The sequence below is a fragment of the Rousettus aegyptiacus genome, unplaced genomic scaffold, assembly GCF_014176215.1.
Source record: "Rousettus aegyptiacus isolate mRouAeg1 unplaced genomic scaffold, mRouAeg1.p scaffold_m13_p_2, whole genome shotgun sequence".
NCBI classification, from domain to species: domain Eukaryota; kingdom Metazoa; phylum Chordata; class Mammalia; order Chiroptera; family Pteropodidae; genus Rousettus; species Rousettus aegyptiacus.
The window spans coordinates 55,250,550-55,271,220 of NW_023416295.1; the positions used below are offsets into that span (position 1 = coordinate 55,250,550).

At 32.8% G+C, this 20,671-nt stretch overlaps 1 protein-coding gene and 1 pseudogene across 4 annotated transcripts in view; one reads left to right on the forward strand and one right to left on the reverse strand.

The window, feature by feature from the left end:
• The window catches only part of SLC4A10 (solute carrier family 4 member 10), a 235,689-nt gene that overhangs the window by 183,139 nt on the left and 31,879 nt on the right, over window positions 1-20,671 (reverse strand). The window lies entirely within an intron of this gene.
• Window positions 7,837-9,589, forward strand: LOC107511739 (annotated as a pseudogene).

Here is a 20,671-nt window from a genome sequence, read left to right on the forward strand (position 1 = left end):
TTTAATCTGTTCCTACCGAATAAAAAGTTATTTTCCACAACATCGAAGAAATAGTTCCAAAACACAATATTTTGAAATGCAGTTTTGATTATAAAAGTTTTAACTAATAAATCTAGAAAAATAGTAAGTGAAATAATGTAATAGTTGTGGTCTTAACTATCAAACCTCAGTGAGTACTAATGCATTTTAGACTCTCACCAGAAAGGTATTTAAAGACTCTATTTGGGTCAATGACTTTATAATCATTATTCTAGGATATACTTTTCATTATTCTAGATATGAAAAAAAAAGAGAATAAAATTACAAAATTATAAGCAATAGCAAGAGGTCATTAAGTCAAATGATTTTGCCTCGGTTAAGATTAACATCTAAGCCTTCTAAATCAGATCATTTTTCTATCCTATTTTTAGACAGGATAGAGAATGGAGAACTTTTCCTTGGTAACGCTATTTAGCATTTACTTTGAAAACAAAATTTTTTAAAAACTTTGTTTATAAGTAATTTTCTTACTATAATTTAAATTGATTTCCTTTTATTCCGATCATTGAATAAAATATAATCTACTGTTATTTTTATAAATAAAAAGTAATTACATTGGGAGAAAGATGAACATTGCTTAGCATTTTTATCATGTAGACATGGCTTATGTCTACATATCTACAAGACATGAGCTGGTACTTGCTAAATTGACATATGATCGTCCCAATTTGTAAATCCAAGAAATTATTTTAAATCATTTTTCCTAATTAATAAAATATACTGGTTTATTACAGAAAACATGGAAAACAAAAGGAGCACAGAAAAAAATAAACTTACCTGCAGTTTTAACACACTGAAAAGAGCCACAGCAAACATTTTGATGTATGTCACTTCAATACTTAAATACATACACAGAAGCACACATATTTCTTTGTAATTTTTTTCCACTTAGGAATTCATCATGCACATTTTCTGATATTTTCTTCAAAAGTCTTCAATAATCTAATGCTAATAGCAGGACATCAGTCTATCACAAGGACAACCTAATTAATTAACAAACATGATTTCTGATATTTTGCTATTGTAAACTGTGCTGTGATATGACCTCTACACACAATTTTGCTCAGACTTCTAATTATTTGTTTCCTTTTCATGAATTACTGGAAGTAATTCTCTGACAGAAGAAGTTAATGCTCCCAATATATGCTGCCAAAGTATCTTCTACAAGGAATGAATCTATTTAATCTGTACTTGTAAGTGATAATGCCCCTTCCCCTTATCCTTCCCTCATCAACAATGGTTATTATGAATCTTTTAAGCTTTAACAAACTGATATTTGAAAAAATATATACCAATTTTATATTAACTTGTCACTTCTATTACTATTGAAGTGATTTGTAATTCTTTTGAGAATTGCTTGTACACTTTATTCTTCTACAAGGACACTGACAATGTGCTTTGTAAATGTCCTCTCTCAAGTTCGAGTTGAAGGGCTTTGATTTTGATATTGTTCATAAAAGTGGTTTATATACAAAAAATATCAACCCTTGAGTATCACATATGCTATAAATCTTTTTCCAACTCTGTCATTGGTTTTTAATTTTACTTATTCTATTTTTTATCGTTTCTCTTTGAATCTTGGGCAACTCAGATTCAGCCAAATTCTCTCTCGCTTTCCTTTCTCCACCTTCCTATCTAGGGCTAACTCCTCTGCCCTCAGGACCTTGTATTTGATATTATAGTATTTGATTGTCCATTCTCACCATCAGACTTTCACCTCCTTGATGGCAGGAACTGTGCCTTTCTTAATATTGCAAACCTTTATAATCTATAATCTCTAGTAGGTGTTTAATAAATATTTACTGGATGAATAAAATAAAAGAATATGCCTTTCCTCTAGTGCAATTTCCTCAGAAGGAAACTTCTTCATAGTAACACTATTACTTGAAAAATATAATACTTGGTGACTTCATAACAACCTCTCCAGGCTTAACTGCAACATCTTTGACCTTGAATCATTTTCATGTATAGTTCCTCTCTTTATAGAAATGTAGAAAGTTCTTTAGTTTTCCTAATCAAAGAAAAAGTTAACATTAAATACATATTCTCTTCTCATTTTAACTATCTTTTAAAATTTAGTAATTGATAAACTTGAAACATTCTGTGTAAGTGTAATTGAAGTTAAGTCAAATAACCTTGGATGATAATCAGAATATAAAAAGAAAAGGGAAATTTAATTTTTGTGCAGTAGTTAAAGTACAGTTAATTTAAAGTGCTTGAGCTCAAATACCGACTTTACCTTTTCCTAGCTGTTTAATCTTAGACAAATTACTTGATCTCTCTAAATCTCAATTTCTTCTTCTTTAAAACAGGATTGGTAATGGTGCATACCTAACAGAATGATTGTGAGGATTATGAAATGACATAGGTAATGCACTTAACACAGGGTCTAGAACATAGTAAACACTCAATAAATGGTAGATATTATTAGTTTTTAACTGACCTACCCAGTGTTGCTTAGAAGAATTATTAACCATAACTGAATAAACAAATCCCTGCTGATAATCACACTGGATCTAGCAAACTAGAGTTGCCCAGGTGATAAGCAGCTCAATGCCTGCAATTAGGCTCTCTGCTCTTATGCTTCTCCATGGGGTCCATATGTGAACCTGCTGCTTATCATCTCTTCCTACAGCATCTTAACATGCATAGCATGTGACTCCTTAACTAGCCTCTTTTTAGACCTCAGAATCAGCAACTCTAGAATGACTACCCATTTCTGGCTACACTATTCTCAGCAGTCTGAAATTATGCAACAAACCTCTATTAAGTTATTTCATCACAAGCATTATTAAGCCTATATTTGTGAAAATCCACCGTCCATGATACAAGAATAATGACACACATACATAAATTTCATTTTATTTATTAACCTCTTAGGAGCCAAGTACCTCATTTCAATCCCTGCAACAAATCTATAAGATGGATATTCTTTATTTTATAGTTGAGGCTCAGATAGATCAAGTACATTGTCCAAGGTTATACAGTGGCAAAAATCTTATCCTTTCCTTTTATAAAAACCCTGGAGAATAACATCCTCTTCTTTCAAGTCTTTATTCAAGTCCTCCTCCAACCATGGGGAAATTATGGCCCTGCTTTCCACCTACAGCTGCAAATGTCTTCCACTGTTCTCTCTGAAGTACCTTTCCAGAAAATTTCCTGAATGACCAAAATTAGAACATTGAATATAGAGAATTCAAATAGACTTCAAGGAGGGAAAAGTGGAAAATTACCATTTTTCCCGCAGAAAAAAAAAATTCACAATTACCAAAAGGTGAAAACAATTCAAGTGTGTGTGTGTGTGTGTGTGTGTGTGTGTGTGTGTACACAAACCACGGTATAGACATATGGAATATTACTTAGCTTTATAAAGAAATGGAATTCTGATACATGCTTCAACATGGGTGAACCTTGAAACCATTACGTTGTCAAATAAACCAAGCACAAAAGGAAAAATATTGTATGACTTTGTTTATGTAACAAACCTAGAGTAGTCAAATTTATAGAAACAGAAAGTAGAATGGTGATTACCAGCAACTGGAGGGAGACAAAATTAGGAGGTTAATGTTAAATGAGTACAAAATTTCAGAATAGGATCGGTAATGGTACATACCTAACAGAATGATCGAAGAGTTGATGAAAAAGTTGATGATGGAAAAGTTCTGAAGATGGATAGTGGTGATTGTTGCACAAAAATGTGAACAGCACTTAATGCCACTGAATTGTATAAAGTTAAAATGGTAAATTTTATATTAAGTATATTTTACCACAATAAAAAAAAATTGAATGATCTCTTTTTTATTGTAACTCTAGAGTCTATTGTCTTTTCTGATCTTACTCGTTTTTGCTTTCCTACATATTATTAAAGATTTGAAAAAATGATGACACCTTACAAAAATGTTCTAGCTACTTGTTCTGCGTTATTCTCTTTCAGTCGTGTTACCATAAAACAGATTCACTGGGGCCATTATTCTTTTTTTAGGTGCCTAAAAGTAAAATTTAGCTAACTTAGAGTTTAAAAACTTGAGAAATCTCTAAAACATTTCAACCTACCAACAAAGGATGTCAGAATAAAGAATGATATTTGCGGCTTCAAGGAATGCTAATAAAAGCCTATAGGCTTTTTTCTACATTAATGCTCTTTGACGTCGCTGCTACACTGACTATTGTCATCTACAGTCCTCTCCTTGGAAACTCTCCTTTTGGCTGGTTCTCTGACTGTTCCCACTCTGTGAATCATTTCTGTAGATTCAGTACTTAACCCTCTGCTCTTCTCTTTATATATATTCATTTATTAGACAAAAGTTTATTGAATTCCTCCTAAGTATCTCACACTGTGCTTAAGCCAGGAACATAATGTAAACAAAATACAATCCTTGCCTCAATCTTCCAGTGTGTGAAACAGATAACTCAATAAGAAATTTTAAAATCTCTTTCTCAGGCTGATCTACTCGCTATCCCATTTGCTATTTGGTATATGTGGAGCGTGCTGCATAGTGCCCCCAATCTACCACGCTACTCTGTATTCACATCCTTCTGTAGTTCCCTCGCCTTGAATCTGAGCTAGGCTTGTGACTTGCTTAAAGCAATAAAATGCAGCACAAATTATGCTGTGACAATTCTAAACCAACACTTTCAGAAAACCTGGCAGCTTCCATTTTTACATTGTTGGGAACCATGACCTGCCATATAAAAAGTCTGTACTCTTCAGGAGACATCATTAGCAGAGACCACCTGGAAGGGGAGAGAACATAAGACTACATGGAGAGATAAAAAATTCCAGCCACCCAGCATCTTATCTGAGCCCAGTCCCCAGGAACTCCAGATGGCAATTCTTAAGAATAGCTAAAGAGCCATGCAGATGAGCCCAGCCCACAGTGCAGGATCATGAGCAAATAATTATTTTTTAAGCCATAAATTTTAGGGTGGTTTGTTATGAAGAATTAGATAATAAAACAGCATCTCACTAAACCTAAATTCTATAAATTTCCACATATATCTTCATCTTGAAAACTAAAAACTGGATTCATTGGTCTTCCCATTCAAGCTTCATCTAACTGACTTCCCTTTTCCTGAAGTACCTACCATTTTTACAAGTACCGAGCTCTGAAAGCACCATCTATACACATTCATTTTCTGTTACACTAGTACTTAAGGATTTAATGAATGTTAGAACAAAAATGATTCCATGGGCAAATAAATTTGAAAAACATTAGATTAAATGAAATTATAAAAAAGTCTTTATTATTAGATTTGTTATTGACTGCTACCGAGCTTGTTAAATTCAAGAAAGGAATATAGAATGAAAATTTCCAAAATATGTTCAAGGTGAAATTCTGTTTTCCACAAATATTTGATAGGACTAGTGTTTTGGTTTTTTTTTTTACAAAATACACTTTGGGAAAATGGACAAAGTGACATGTCAAGGTCATGAAAAAAGAGGGCAAGTCTTGTTTCTAAAGTCTTCATTTTTCGAAAAAAAAGTAGTATATTTTTCTACATGTATATTACAATAAAAAGTAGGAAAAAATGGAAACATTAGCTCAAAGTAGAGATAAGGACAGGTATGACAATGCTAAGGACCAACAGCATGAAATAATCCCATGATTCCTTTTCTTCTTTAATGAGTACACCAGGAACAGAAACACAAAAATTAAGAAGAGGAAGGAAGAGCCACAGTGATCACATCAAAAGATTAAGAACATAAGAAAGCTTAATATATTAGAAGGAAGAGTATTAAAATAGCTGTAACTGTCCTACAGACCAAACAAGCAGTCATATGTAATGAAAAGGTATTTAATGCAGTAAAGTATATCTTGTATATAGGAATCCTGATAAAGAGGAGAAGTTTACTCAGTGAGTATAGGAATATAAGGAGTAAAGTTACTTTGATCTAAGAAAGGTTAAGAATATTTTGGAACACAAAAAATTAGGGTTAAAAAATATATTATTAATAAAAAGCATACTAGAGTAAGACTTAGAACTAGTTGTGAAATAGATAAGTCACTTAATATTTCTGGCCTCAGAGTCCCATCTCCAAAATAAATATTGACTGTATAGTCCTTACTGGTTTCATAATTCTATGAGCTTCTGATTCTAGGTGGATTCATGCCACTCGATGATTAAGTCTTAAATGGTGCATGGTTGATGTGAAGTGCTGACAGGGAGGAATTATATGACTCATGTGCATGAATGTTAGCAGCCAACTGCAGGGAAAGGAAGACTGTCAGTCCATGATGTTCTCTATGATAGTTACAGATTTGGGTAGATAGAAAATGAAAATGAGGATTTTTAAGTGGCATCGACCTCACACAAGATAAAGGAGACAGAAGACTGCAATTTGATATTCTTTTTAAATTTTTTTTAGAGTTGACATGCAATATTATATTAGTTTCAGGTGTACAACGTAGTGCTTAGACATTTATATATCTTACAAAGTGATCACCCTAATAAATCTATTACCCACCTGACACCATACATAATTATTACAACATTATTGAGTATATTTCTAGGATATATTTTACATCCTCATGACTATTTTGTACCTACCAATTTGTACTTCTTAATCCCTTCACCTTTTCACCCATTCCCCCAACCCCCTCCCATCTAGCAACCATCAAAATGTTCTCTGTATCTATATATTTGTTTCTATTTTGTTTGTTTGTTTATTTTGTTTTTAGATTCCACATATAAGTGAAATCATATCTGTCTCCGTCTGACTTACATCACTTAGCTTTATGATATTCTTTAAGTAAAATTAGGTAAGCTAATACTCCTAGCTTCTAATTGAACTAAGAAGAGTTAAAAAGAAATAAAGTTATGGCCTAGTCTATTGCTAAATCATATCAATGTGTCCTTTAAAATATTATTTGTATATTATGCTATGTGAAATAATTAATACAGAAAAAGACAAATACCATACAATTTCACTTACATATGTAATCTAAAGAACAAAATAAATGAAAAAACAAAACAGAAACAGACTCATGCAGAGAACAGAGAACAAACTAGTGATTGCCAGATGGGAGGAAGGTTGGGGGCTGGGTGAAAAAGGCAAAGGGATTAAGAAGTACGAATAGTAGTTACAAAATAGTCACCGGATGTGAAGTACAGCACAGGAAATGTAGTCAGTGATATTGCGGTGACTATGTATGGTGCCATGTGGGTGCTGGACTGGTCAGGGGGATCACTTCATAGATTATATAGATAACTGGCCACTGTGCTAGTCATCTGGAATTTATATGAAATAATGTTGAATGTCAACCCTAATTGAAAAACATTTTTAAAAATTTTTTAATATTACTTGTATCTATCTCTTTCTTTGTATCTATACAGCCATTACTATTGTCTAAATTTTCATCATCTCACCTAGGTTATCTTAAAAACCTAATCTGATCTTTAAAAACCATTTTGAAGATTGCTATTAAAATATTGCCTAAAACTTGCTTTTATTACATTATTCTCCTATACAAAAACCTATAATGACCTCATCTTGCTATCCAGATCAAGCCTAACCCTTTCTATCAGACTCTCAAAGCCTTCCACATAATCTGACCTCATCTCACCTTTTTAGCCTCTATTGCCATATTCTTCAACGTAGACCTACCTCTTAAAAATACTTTATCCCATCTTATTCATCTATAAAAATCCCATACAATAAGTGGCTAAAATTCCAGCTAATCAATGTATTTACTGACCATCTATTAAGTATGAATGACAACAGCCTTACCCCTAAGAAAATCACAGTCTAGTAGAGAAAAGCAACAAATGAACCAACAATTACAATATTCTGCAAGCAGAATGCATGACGTTCTGAATATACGGAGCACAGAGAAGGGGCATTTAAACTAGATGGAGTTGGTAGATCAGAAATGGCTTCCTAGAAGAGAAACTTCACCAACTCCTTTAAGCAAGAAGAACACAAAGGGAAACACCATATGCAAAAGTATGAAATACTTTAGTGGGTTCAGGAAAATGGAAATAATTCATGGTATATGGAAAACTGTATGTATACCTGAGAGAGGTGGCAAGATATGAAGCTAGAAATGTTGGCCAGGCCTAGATTATAACCAAGTCTTAGGTAACAAGCTAGAGAGTCTATTTTGCCCCAAAACCAATGGAAAACAGTTGAAGAATTTTAAAGAATTACTTCAAGCGATGAGATCTAGCTTTTAGAAAGAACATGTAATAGGAGAATGAATAAAGCAACTCAAAATGAAGCTGGAGAGCTTTTTTAGCACCATCTGCTCGCTTGCGTCGCCTCCTGCTCTTCACGTCACTGCCCTGAGTCAATGCCTGCGCAGCTCCAGCTGCCTGGCTCCCTGTGCTAGCCATGGATATTTGGAGTTTTTACAACATGGCAGACACTGACAACAAAGAACAGTCTGAACTTGATCACGATTTGGATGATGTTGAAGAAGTAGAAGAAGAAGAAACTGGCAAAGAAACAAAAATCAAAGCACGTCAGCTAACTGTTCAGATGACGCAAAATCCTTAGATTCTAGCAGCTCTCCCAGAAAGACTTGATGGTCTGATAGAAACACCAACAGGATACACAGAAAGCTTGCCTAGGATAGTTAAAAGACAAGTCAATGCTCTCAAAAACCTTCACCTTAAATGTGCACAAATAGAAGCCACGCTATATGCTGTTCTCTATCAGCCATTATTTGATAAGCAATTTGAGATCATTGATGCAATTTATGAACCCACAGAAGAAGAATGTGAATGGAAACCAGATGAGGAAGATGAAATTTTGGAGCTGAAAGAAAAGGCCAAGATTGAAGATGAGAAAAAGGATGAAGAAAAAGAAGACCCCAAGGGAATTCCTGAATTTTGGTTGACTTTTTAAGAATGTTGACTTGCTCAGTGATATGGTTCAGGAACATGATGTGAACCTATTATGAAGCACTCGAAAGATATTAAAGCGAAGTTCTCAGATGCTGGTCAGCCTATGAGTTTTGTCTTAGAATTTCACTTTGAACCCAATAAATATTTCACAAATGAAGTGTTGACAAAGACCTGTGGGATGAGGTCAGAACCAGATGATTCGGATCCTTTTTCTTTTGATGGACCAGAAATTATGGTTTGCATAGGGTGCCAGATAGATTGGAAAAAGAAGAATGTCACTTTCAAAACTATTTTTAAAAAGCAGAAACACAAGGGACGTGGGACAGTTCGTACTGTGGCCAAAACAGTTTCCAATGACTCTAATTTTTTTGCCCCTCCTGAAGTTCCTGAGAGTGGAGATCTGGATGATGATGCTAAAGCTATCCTTGCTGTAGACTGAAATCGGTCACTTTTTACATGAACGTATAATCCCAAGATCAGTGTTATACTTTACTGGAGAAGCTATTGAAGATGATGATAATGATGATGATGATGAAGCAAATGAGGTAATGTTTACCAAATGAGCCAATAATTCTCTGTTTAACACATTGAGAAGCAAATTGAGTGACATATATGCCTTTGCTATAATCATTATTCTGTGATATGGGATAAAAACTTTTTTGGAAAAAATTATGATTTTAGAATTCTACAGCCAGACTATGTATAAGTTTTCAATAAATAAATTGCAAAACTCAAAAAAAATGAAGATAGACCATTTACAAGGCAATTTTAATATACTACACACAAACAAACCAAAAATGTTGACTTGCAGCTGCAATAGAAGAAGCAAAGATAGTTCAGATTTTTTTGTATTTTAATTTAAGTATAGTTGGTATAAAATATTATATTGGTTATATTAGTTTTAGGTACACAATATAAAATATTTTTATATCTTACAATGTGATTACCCCACTAATTTTAATAATCTGTCACTGTGCAAACATCAAAATATTATTGAGCACCTTGAACACAATACGCTCAAAATAAGTATTTGCTTATTTAATTTGAAAAACAAACTAAAGACTGACAAATCTTGAATTCCTCCCTGTGCATGAAATATCTATGTCACTAAATACTCACAAGAATGGCTAAAATTTAAGACTGTTACAAAGAGTTACAAGTATGTGGAGCAACAAAAACTCTCATATATTACTGGTGGGACTATAAATTTATAAAAGTCACTTTGGAAAACTCGTGGGCAACAGTGGGCAATAGGGACTGAAGCAAAATGTATGCACCTCCTATGACCTAATAATTTCACTCTTTGTTATATACCTAAGAGAAAGGAGTTCATATGTCTATAAAAGCAAAATATGTAAGAATGTTTATATTAGTTTTATTCATAATAACCAAAAATTAAAATAATCCAATGTCCATAATAGTAAAATGGATAAATAAATTATGCTATAGCCATATGACAGAATACTACTACAAAGAAAAAAAAGAATGAACTACTGCTACATGCAAGAATATGGGTGAATCTAGCATACATAATGATTAGCAAAAGTCAGACACTTAAGTGTTCATACTGTATGATTTCAACATATATGAAGATCAAGAATAGACTGAACTAATCTATGGTAATATATATTGGAACAGTGGTTACTTCTGGGTAAGAGATGGCATTGCCTGGGCAGGGGCATGAGGGAGCCTTCTTGGGTACTGGTTACATACCCAATATCTGACGAAGCTGCATGTCTTCATCAAAATGGTAGTTGCACAGGCATGTGTATATGTGAACATTCACTCACTGTACACCTAATATTCATTCACTTTATTGTGTGCATATCATAACAAAAAAATTAATACCTGTTTAATCCTTCATTTTAGCAATAATAGTTTTCTATATTGATTGAAAGTCATGTATGAGAGAAAGTGATGAGCATCTGGCTTCATGTGTACAGTACTTCTCCTCTATACATTACAAAAATGAGCCAGTTTTTAAGTAAGTAAAATACTTTCTCCATATCTCAGAAGATATTGGAAGCATCTAGAGCTTGAATACAGTGCTCTATTCCCTTTTTGTACTCAGTCATTTCCTAACACCCCCAGATTCATTCTCTAAACCAATCATCTAGATTAGGACAGATTTGGTTCCTCAAAGGAATTCAGTTGGGCTTAAAGTAAGTCAGGTTATAAAGAAAGATGAATCTGTCTAAAGTTAACATTTTAAGATACACAGTGAAAAAGAGAAAAGCAGAAACATTAGATGGGTAAATTATAATGACCAAAAATGCCTCCTACCTAAATATTTGAAAATTGAGAGATCCTGTAAATGACACAAATGGGGAAAAGGAGGACCATTTGATTTCAGGACATACCCTTTGTCCACCCTGCATCCATGACTCCTTCTAAAATTAGCATTCTGTTGCCATGATGATAATCAAAGGTTTGGGAGACAAACCAAATAGATTATATGCAACAGTGAAACCATCCAGGTTCATCTTTCATTCTAACACTGGTGCCAGATTATGAAAAGTCATCTGATTTCTTTATGTATCAGTTTTGTCATATATAAAATAAATATAGTAATCATATCTGTCACATAACTAGGGTAATGGCTTGTACATAATAAGTTCTCAATCAATATTACCTACCACTACTTAACCAAAACTCTATAATAACTCTGGGGAAATTGTCTGGGTGTTTGTCAATATCACTTAAATCAAACTGAATATTTCAAAATATATAACATTTGGTACCTCAAGAATAAAATATCTCATTAAATCCATTTGGAATAATTTTCTGTTGTTCTGCAGAGCACTTGCTTCACCATTTTAATACCCTGATTTTTTAAATTGTCCAATCAAATAAACAAAACTTAAAATATTACTGTAGGGCTTATTAGAGCCTTTAATAGGCTAAAAGGAGATGTATATAGCATTTACCCAGTGCCACCATACAGCACTGCTCCAGAAGCCACCATTTACATAGAACTACAGATGTGACTGCAAAAACATGGCAGCCTTGCATTTTCCAAACATATCGTAATATTTTTTTGTGAAGCAATTCAAGGCATAAGTAATCTTCAAAAATTTGAATTAAGGTAAATTTCTTGTGTATATAAGAAATATATATTTTATATATTTTAAATAAATTATATGTAAAATTTTATATATCTAAACTCTTCAAAGTATATATTTTGTATTATTTTTAGTATTTCTAATATTTAATTACACTCCATTTATTTCAATACAGGTCTTCTTAAAATTTAAATACCTTAGCTTCTACAATAAACAACTTTAATTTATAACATAGTTTTTAAACTGTACTCCCTACAAAGTTTCTTAGATAGCAAAGATAACCCAACATCACCATATATGTAAAGTTAACAGAAGACATGAGGTCAGGAGTAAAAAAAAGAAGTGAGAACTTTGACATACAAATACCAATAAAAGATCAACAAAAAAGACAATGAATAATCTTTATTTTTATTTTAAATGGCATTTTAGCATTTGCATCTATGTCTATGATAGAGCTACAATCTTCTCAGAGAAGATATAAGCTGATTATTCCTATCCACCCTGATCCCATGGTTATATCATAAAGGCTATCAAGAATCTCTCAAAGTAATACCTTTTACTAATCTACTCGATGCAGTGAATAATCCTTCGAATATGGGGATCACAGTCTCCTTTCATAATCTGACAAAAACTATCTGTTGACATAAGTATACAAAGCACATCCACTTGAAACCTACCCATGGTCTCTGGCCATCAGGTTCTAATGTAGAGGTTTAGCATAAAGGTTTTTTTTTTTTTACAAACCACTTAATTAAAAAAAAAAAAGAATTCTAATTTTGAATAAGTATATATATATATAAGTATATATATATATATATATATATATATATATATATATATATATAAAGAAAACCACATTGTTTTATTGAGGGAATCACCTGTGATGGAAGAATTTTTTAAAAAATAGGCATGGAATTGCAAAGCCAAAATTGCAAATTTTTATTTTGAAAATTTAAAAAATTAAACAGCTTAACATATTTTTCATGATTTTTTGGCAAAATGAATTGGAGCAGAAAATAGCTATTTTATATTTAAATAAACAAAATGTAGACATGTAAAAGAAAAGAGTCCATGGAATTATAGAAGTATAGACTTCTTTGGGAGTTAAGAAGAGACTTGGAAGAGATCTAGGCAAGTCCTCTTATTTTATAAATGAGGAAAAGGGAAAGTCATAGAGGCAAAGCGTCGCTAAATTCATGTAGCTAACCAATGTCGCATAAATTATGGTTTCTTTACCTTTACATCTTAGTTTTTAAAATTCTATAACTGTCTTCCAAAAAAAAAAAAAACTGTAGTTAAGCTGATTTTTTAAATTCTTATAAAAATTATCATTTGAAAAAAAGTTACCAGAGCAAGACATGGGTGGGTCCTGGGAACACTTGAGTCGCATGTCTGTGCTATCTGACATTCAGAGACTTCTAAGCTGGGCAGACCCTGTGTGAGCAGGCTTCAGGTCCGCCCTCCCTCTGTCAGGGATGTTCACCACAAGGAAGGTCATCTCTGACAAATGCGAAGGGGAATAAAATACAAAAATAGAATGGGAGAAAACTAGTGAGGTTTCAAGATGGCCTCAAGGGCACAATTAAGTCAGTGGCCAAGTCGGAGTTGCTCCCTCATCACGTAATGCAAGCTCTCGCCTCGAAGGCCGCTGTCACACAAAGTTAATTACAGCTTCGGTAAGCTGGTTCGACTGCAACTTCACAATTCTAATCTTGAAATGGATTTTATTTTCTTAAGATCATTGAAATAGGATAGGTTTGCTGTGTTAAGAACTTTTTATTAAAAGTCCCATTAAGCTGCTATAACTTGGAATGAGAAAAGTGCTAGATGCTTGCCCATTTTCAGAAATGTTATGCTTAACGGTGTTTGGTTTCTTTCTTTCTTTTTTAAATATTTGAATTAACTCGACAAAATTAGTTTCCTTAGTTCTTTATGTCTGTCTTTCTCAGTAGAATAGGGGTTCTTTGATAGCAGGAGTCAATTCTGCCTTGTTCACTGCTGTATCTCCAGGACACAACAGAGTAGCTATGTCAAATAGGTGTGCAACGAAAGTATTTACATATTTTTTTGATGAGAGGGAGGGAGGGAGGGAAAAGAGAGGAAGATCATTTTCTTTCCAAATTAGAGTATATATTAATGGGCTATGTATATATTTCTTCTCTTAACCACAATGTCATCTAGTCCCAATCATGTTATGAAAATCAAAACATTTTGTGATATAATTTTAGGTGATCAACTAGATGTCTCCCCTTTCATTAGAAATGTGTGTTAAAAAGGAAATAAAATCCTTTCCCTTTGATACAGAAACATGTTTATTTTCAACTACTGGCACAGTGTTTAGCAGCAACAACAGCAGCAGCAGCAGAAACAATTAAAATAGTTACCATCTATTAAATGTCTGCTATAATACACCATTCATTTAGTACCTTTAAATGCACTATCCACAACCTTCACAATTCTGTGAAGTAGGAATTTTTATCCCATTTTATAGATAAGGCGTTTTGAATTCAGACCCACTTATTAACACATTCCACATCATTTTAGTACACCACACTGCCTTCTTAGGAACCATTTAATAAATATTTATCCAGCTAATGACTCTTACAAACATGTTTTTAAACATGTCTGGAAAATAATGAACTTATAATTCTCACTTTAAAAAATACATTACTATTTAATTGCTTTATACTCAATATTCTTATGTTTCAAGGCAACTTTTAAAATTTTCTATATGGCATTTTAATGAGATATAGAAGTAGGTACATTATTTGTTTAACCTGTTAAAGTAAGATCATATTCATTGCTGCTAGGAAAATCTTACCAGGTTGTACCTTTCATAAAGTTTTTTTAAAAGTTTATTCTCCTCCCCTCTCCCAACTCCAGTCATTTATTCAAAATTAATGCTAATTTCTCTTTTAAAGTACTATGAACATTGGAAAGACTGATTATAATTTCACTAAAGTATTTCCATCAAATATTTCAAAGTATACCTTGACCTGATGAAACTGACCCTCACAACAAATTCATCATCAACTGGAATCAAGGTGAGGCACTACATACTTTATTTTAAAAACAGGAAATTAACAGGTAAATTAGGGAAAGAGCCCAGATACAACTCTCTCAAATCCATTCAATAACATTGTAGCTAATCCAATGTTGCTAATTTCATTCTTTGTTATTTTATTGCTTCATCAAGCGTGTTAGCTGGACAGATTAATGCATCTGTTAGTATACAGATCATTCCTCAACTCCCTGTCCAAAGCAGTTTCCCAGTGCAATAATATCCATTAACATATCCAGATGATATAAGCATTGACTTGACACTCAAAACCTGCAGAATGATTTGACCTTTATTCGATGACCTAAAATAACTGTCCTCATTTTTCAAACTGCAACTTCCCAAGATGTTTTTTCTTTTATCTTGTGTCTCTGGAACAAATTTTTTTAATAATCAAAATAACTATAATTAAATAAAAAGTTAAAAACACATTCACAGCATTTTTTATACTTAGAGAAGTGTAAAATTAGATATTCACTTTGGTATAATTTAGCATTGGTATTTAATAACACTAACCGAGAATTAGATCAATAATTTGGATCAGGAGGTTAATGCCTGTTAACCTTAATTGTTAATGCTACAATTCATTTTACCGAATTGTGAACTGTCGGGTTTTTTTTATCTAATCTTGAAAGAACAAAAATCTATATGCAAAAAGATGTGTAATGCAGCATAAAAGGTTTCCTTATTTCTAACACCCCTAAAGTAAAAGATAATGAAAATCAGTGAGGCAAGGAAAGAACTCAGTTAATCTGAAAGACCGTTATCTCTAATTTGGAAAAAAAGAAAAGGAGGAGGTAAGTATTTGTTACTTCATTCTTTATTAGAAATTTTGGGTTTTTTACATTAACTTTGTAAGGCTCTCTTCAGATATTTCTCGTTTCTAAAAATGCGTAAAACAGAAAAACTTCTTATAAAATTAAAGTCCCCTTTGCTAATCATTGAAATCTCATTTATTTCTACAGAGGCCCATAAGGGTTGTCATGCCTAAACAGTTTGGCCTATGTTATTTCACTTCTCAAAAGCCGTCAGGTCTTTAATAAACTGATTCCAAAGTCCATCATCAGCCTCACTTCTCAGAACATTCCACCATATATCCTATCTTCCTATCATGACAGTTTGCCCGTATTCTCATCCTCTTTCTACCAAACTTCTTTCAGGAGTCAAAGATCAGCTTAAATGCCACTTTCATGACAAAGCATTCTCTAATTCACCTAATCAAAATTAAATTGTCATTTCCACACACCACCAAAATACATAAATGCTTCTTAAGAACCTGTTTATTTCTGCCTTGCAAGTACCTTGAGATCAAAGATCATTTTTGGTCATATCTATTTTCATGTTTTCCTAGTACCTAGCAATATGATTATAATTTAAAAGCTAAAAATTTCCTTAATTCTGCAATGAAAAGGTTTGAAGGCTATAAAAAATTTAATACAGTTTATTTTCAGACTTTTTAAATTTACATTATATTTTCCACTTAGATCTATAAAGAAACTGTGCTTTATGTCAACAAATCAACTGTTATTTATTGAAGAGTTATTATTATTGTACCTGTTCAGTACCAAATTCTGGAAGGAAAAACACGAAAAATACTAAAATAATTCCTGCATTCAAAAGATACCCAGGAGGACCATTTAAGAGGCTCAGATGAATTCAACGGGCTCTCAGAAGAGGAAGAGACATCTTATACTGAGAGTAGTCTTAGAAAGCTTTACAGAAGAGTGAGGACTGATCTGGACCCTGGAGAATTTAATTTCCTGACCATGGGAAATGCTACACTCAAGTAGAAATAAGTATGTTAGCAAAGGTGCAGAGACAAGCATGTTCAAGAGAAATAAACAGATTATTCTTGCAAAACTAAGAGAGAGAAATTGGATTGGACCAGACTATAAAAACCTTTGCAGATAGAGTTAATCCTATGACTTTGATTATTTTCAGGTTTACAGGGAAGTAAATTAAGTGGACGTAGACAAAATAGCCAAGAGCAAAAAGGGCTCAAAACTTGAAAGATAAGAGTTGGGAGATCAAAGATTCTAACACCCTTGCCTCATTCATTCTGGAATGGCTGAACAACTCAAAGCAAGTGATCTTGTACATCAGCAAACTGTTCAATATAATGACCAGGAAAAATGAAAATTTCTTTCCCTCATATCCAATACCCATAGTAAATGCTCAATAAATGCTTGTGGAAGGAAGGAAGAGAAGAAGAAAGGAAGGAAGGGAAGTAGGAAGGGCTCTGAATAATAGCAACTTAAAAGGCTCTTTCTCAAAAAAACTAGATACTATGAAAGACCCTAGAGTCTGAAATAATATTATTTAATTATTGTGTACCAGGCATTGTTATAAACTTAATATGTACTAATTCATTCAATCCTCATCACAATTATTATAACAAATTTATGGGTACAAAAACTGAAGATGGGAGAGACAGCAAGACATACGCAGACAATAAGCAATAGAACCAAGATTTTATCTCAGACCATTTAACTCCAGGCCCTACACTTATACCTTGAAAAGGAGGCCATGGTTTCCCTCAGCTTTTGGAAAGCATATCCAACCATGGTTTCAGAATAAGTCTAGTCAGTTCCACTGAGTCATCAAGTTGGAGCTCTGAATTGGTAATCTAAATTATAACTCTCCACACTACTATTTTACAGAGTGACAGCAACAGTGAGCGTACAACCCCTCATCTTTAAAATAAGAGTAACATACTTTCCTCTGCCTACTCTAGATGAACAGTGAGGGTTAATCATATTTTAAAATATCAACTGTACCTTATTTTACATATCACATGACATTCTTATTACCAATAATACAGTAAGTCCTCACTTAGCATTGTCCTTAAGTTCTGCAACTATAAGTGAAACAGCATATAACAAAACTAATTTTACCACAGGCTACTTAACATAAACAAGAGTTAAGTTCTTATAGTATCTTATCATTGAAAGAAACACCCTTGTTTGAAGACCTGCTGTACTACAAAATGTATCCATCATTATAAAATGATTTTTAAATCCAAGTGTGTCACTTATATTAGCATTGCGTATAACAGTACCTGTGTACCTAATTGCACCAAAAGTAACCATGGCACATTTAATTACCAAATTAATCTGCTTAGGCTTGAAAAAGGGCAGTCCAAGAAAACACTAATCTGTATTTTTTTTTAATATATTACCTCAAATAAGTGAAACAGATCAAGTGCCTTTTCACTCAAATTCATCCTTTAGTGTTCCTGAATAAAAAATAATTATCTACAAAGACCACAAATTCTACTCAAACCTATAATCTCAATTTAGTAGCAAAGACATTAAATTTAGCTTGTTTCTTCACAAAAAGTAAAGACAGTCAACCTAGTGGACTAAAAATAAATTGTTTCATCTGACATAATGGAAATTATTTTATAGTCATATGTCTTGTACCTAGCATTTCAAATGATATTTAGAAGCTAATTTATTATAAATACTGACAAAAGGCAAGCTTCAACCTGAAGCAGATACAAACTAAAATATTCAAAAAGGAGAAAAGATCTTCTGCACAAAATTCTTAGTATAACTCATGAAAAGCTAGAATTTAATAGCATAACACAATGCTTTTATTTAATAATGAAAGATGGCATCTGATAGAACATTCAAAGTGATACACATTGAGATGTGAAAATGCAGCATTATTTCTCGTGCATAAATTAAATGTGGTGAACCAGGAATAAGGATAAATTAATCCATTTGGAAATCTGCTTTAAAGGACTTCTCTAAAAAAGGAAAAGTTATACATATCCATATTCTATGTGTATAAAAAAATGAAGTAATGTGTTCCAAAAACTATGTTATATATCCTGACTATATTCCAAGATATAGGAATTGAAGCATATGTAAAAAAAGGTTATGGATTCCCTGCACTAGTAAAAGCTATTTTGGAAAGGAAAATCTTCAGCTGTCATGGAAAGAATCACAGAAAGAATTACAGGGTTGATAAAACACTATCAACTAATATTTTAATTCCTTTCTCAGTATAATTAAGTGTTCTCTACTTGAATACTTCTAGTGATGAAGAAGTCACAGTCTCTTAGGCTGCCTGCTCCATTTGGGGAAACTTTCTCTATATCACCTATTTCCTGACTTTCTTGTAATACACAGAATGAACCTAATTCTTCTACTCATAAACCCCTCAGTTATGTTCAAACAGCTACCATATTATCTCTAAATTCTTTCTACTCTGGGCTAAATTTTCTTGATTTCTTCACTCATTCCTTAGTGGCATATTCAAGTTTCCTCCTTTCCCCCTCAACCCCAGCCGCCCCGGTCTTAAATGCAAAACTCTAAGTGTGTAGTAAGAGCAGAAGGCAGCTAATGAAAATCTGACATAATGGCATAGTTAAAATTTTTCAAATGAGAGTAATTTATTAGTCAACTAACATATATATACTGCAATTATAAAGTTTCTGTTACTGAAGCAACATATACCAGCATTGCTGCTACAATGCAAAATATTTCAATAATACTTTTTTTGAAAGTGCCTTTAGAGTCAGTTTACAAGTAGAGAAGAAAATTAGTCTCATTGCCTTATAGTCACACTCTTGATTGTCATATCTGCTATTTTATTATTTTTAAATAACAAAAGTAATGGGCTGTTATTCAGCTACAATATTTGACAAATTTTGTTCTGGATTACTTCGGGCTCTTTGAAAAACTAAATCTACCCTCAAAGCATGAAAATCTGCTACTGCAGTCAAAACATTTGCTATAGGCCCTGAATACAAATCCAAAAGAAGAAGAGCAAAAACGGTTTGAATAATGGCAGCATTACTCAAATACACACACACACACACACACACACACACACACACACACACACGTGTGTGTGTGTGTTTGTGTATGTTTTCTCAAAATAACTGATATCAACTCATTGTGGTAGGTATATTTTGATATGTTAAAAAACCCACATTAGCTTATGGCTATAGATTATACTAAACATATGGCTGAAATGGTAAGTAGGGATTTTCACAGCGTCTTCCTATTGCACTTTGTGCAATGTCAAATTAGACCTTTCCTCTTGTTGCTGAATCATAAAGAGTTAAGTGTGTGTACATAATAACCTCATTTGTAGCCCTAGTCATAGTGTACTACAATTGTTTCGTAACTTGTCTTCCCTATTAAAGTCTAAGCTCCCTGAGGGCAGAGATGTTGGTTTTCATCTCTGTTTCACCAATAATACTTGCCAATATTTTTAATATTTGCAAAAAATATCATCACAAAATTAAATACTTTTTCTGCTCCTCTTTTTATCAGTAGGATGAAGAAAATGGGAGGAAAATAGTTCCTAATATCCAGATGTTACCTTAAGATGGGTTGCTTAAAATTCTTAGGCCTATTATACCCCCAAATATAATGGCACATGAAATACTGCACATAGATATAAATACATAAACTACATTTCAAGACGAATCAATTAAAAGTTAGCAAGAATATTATGAATATTCTTTCCAACTTCAAAAGTTAAAAAAATCAATTTTTATGAAAGAAATGTTTATTATTCACATCATAAAACTAAAAAAATACTCTGCAGACCACCCCAACAGTGTTAAACTGAGTCTATTTATAGAATACAACTTATAAGCTGTGAGCTTTACTATTAAAAGATTCATTGCATTTTTAAAATCATTAGT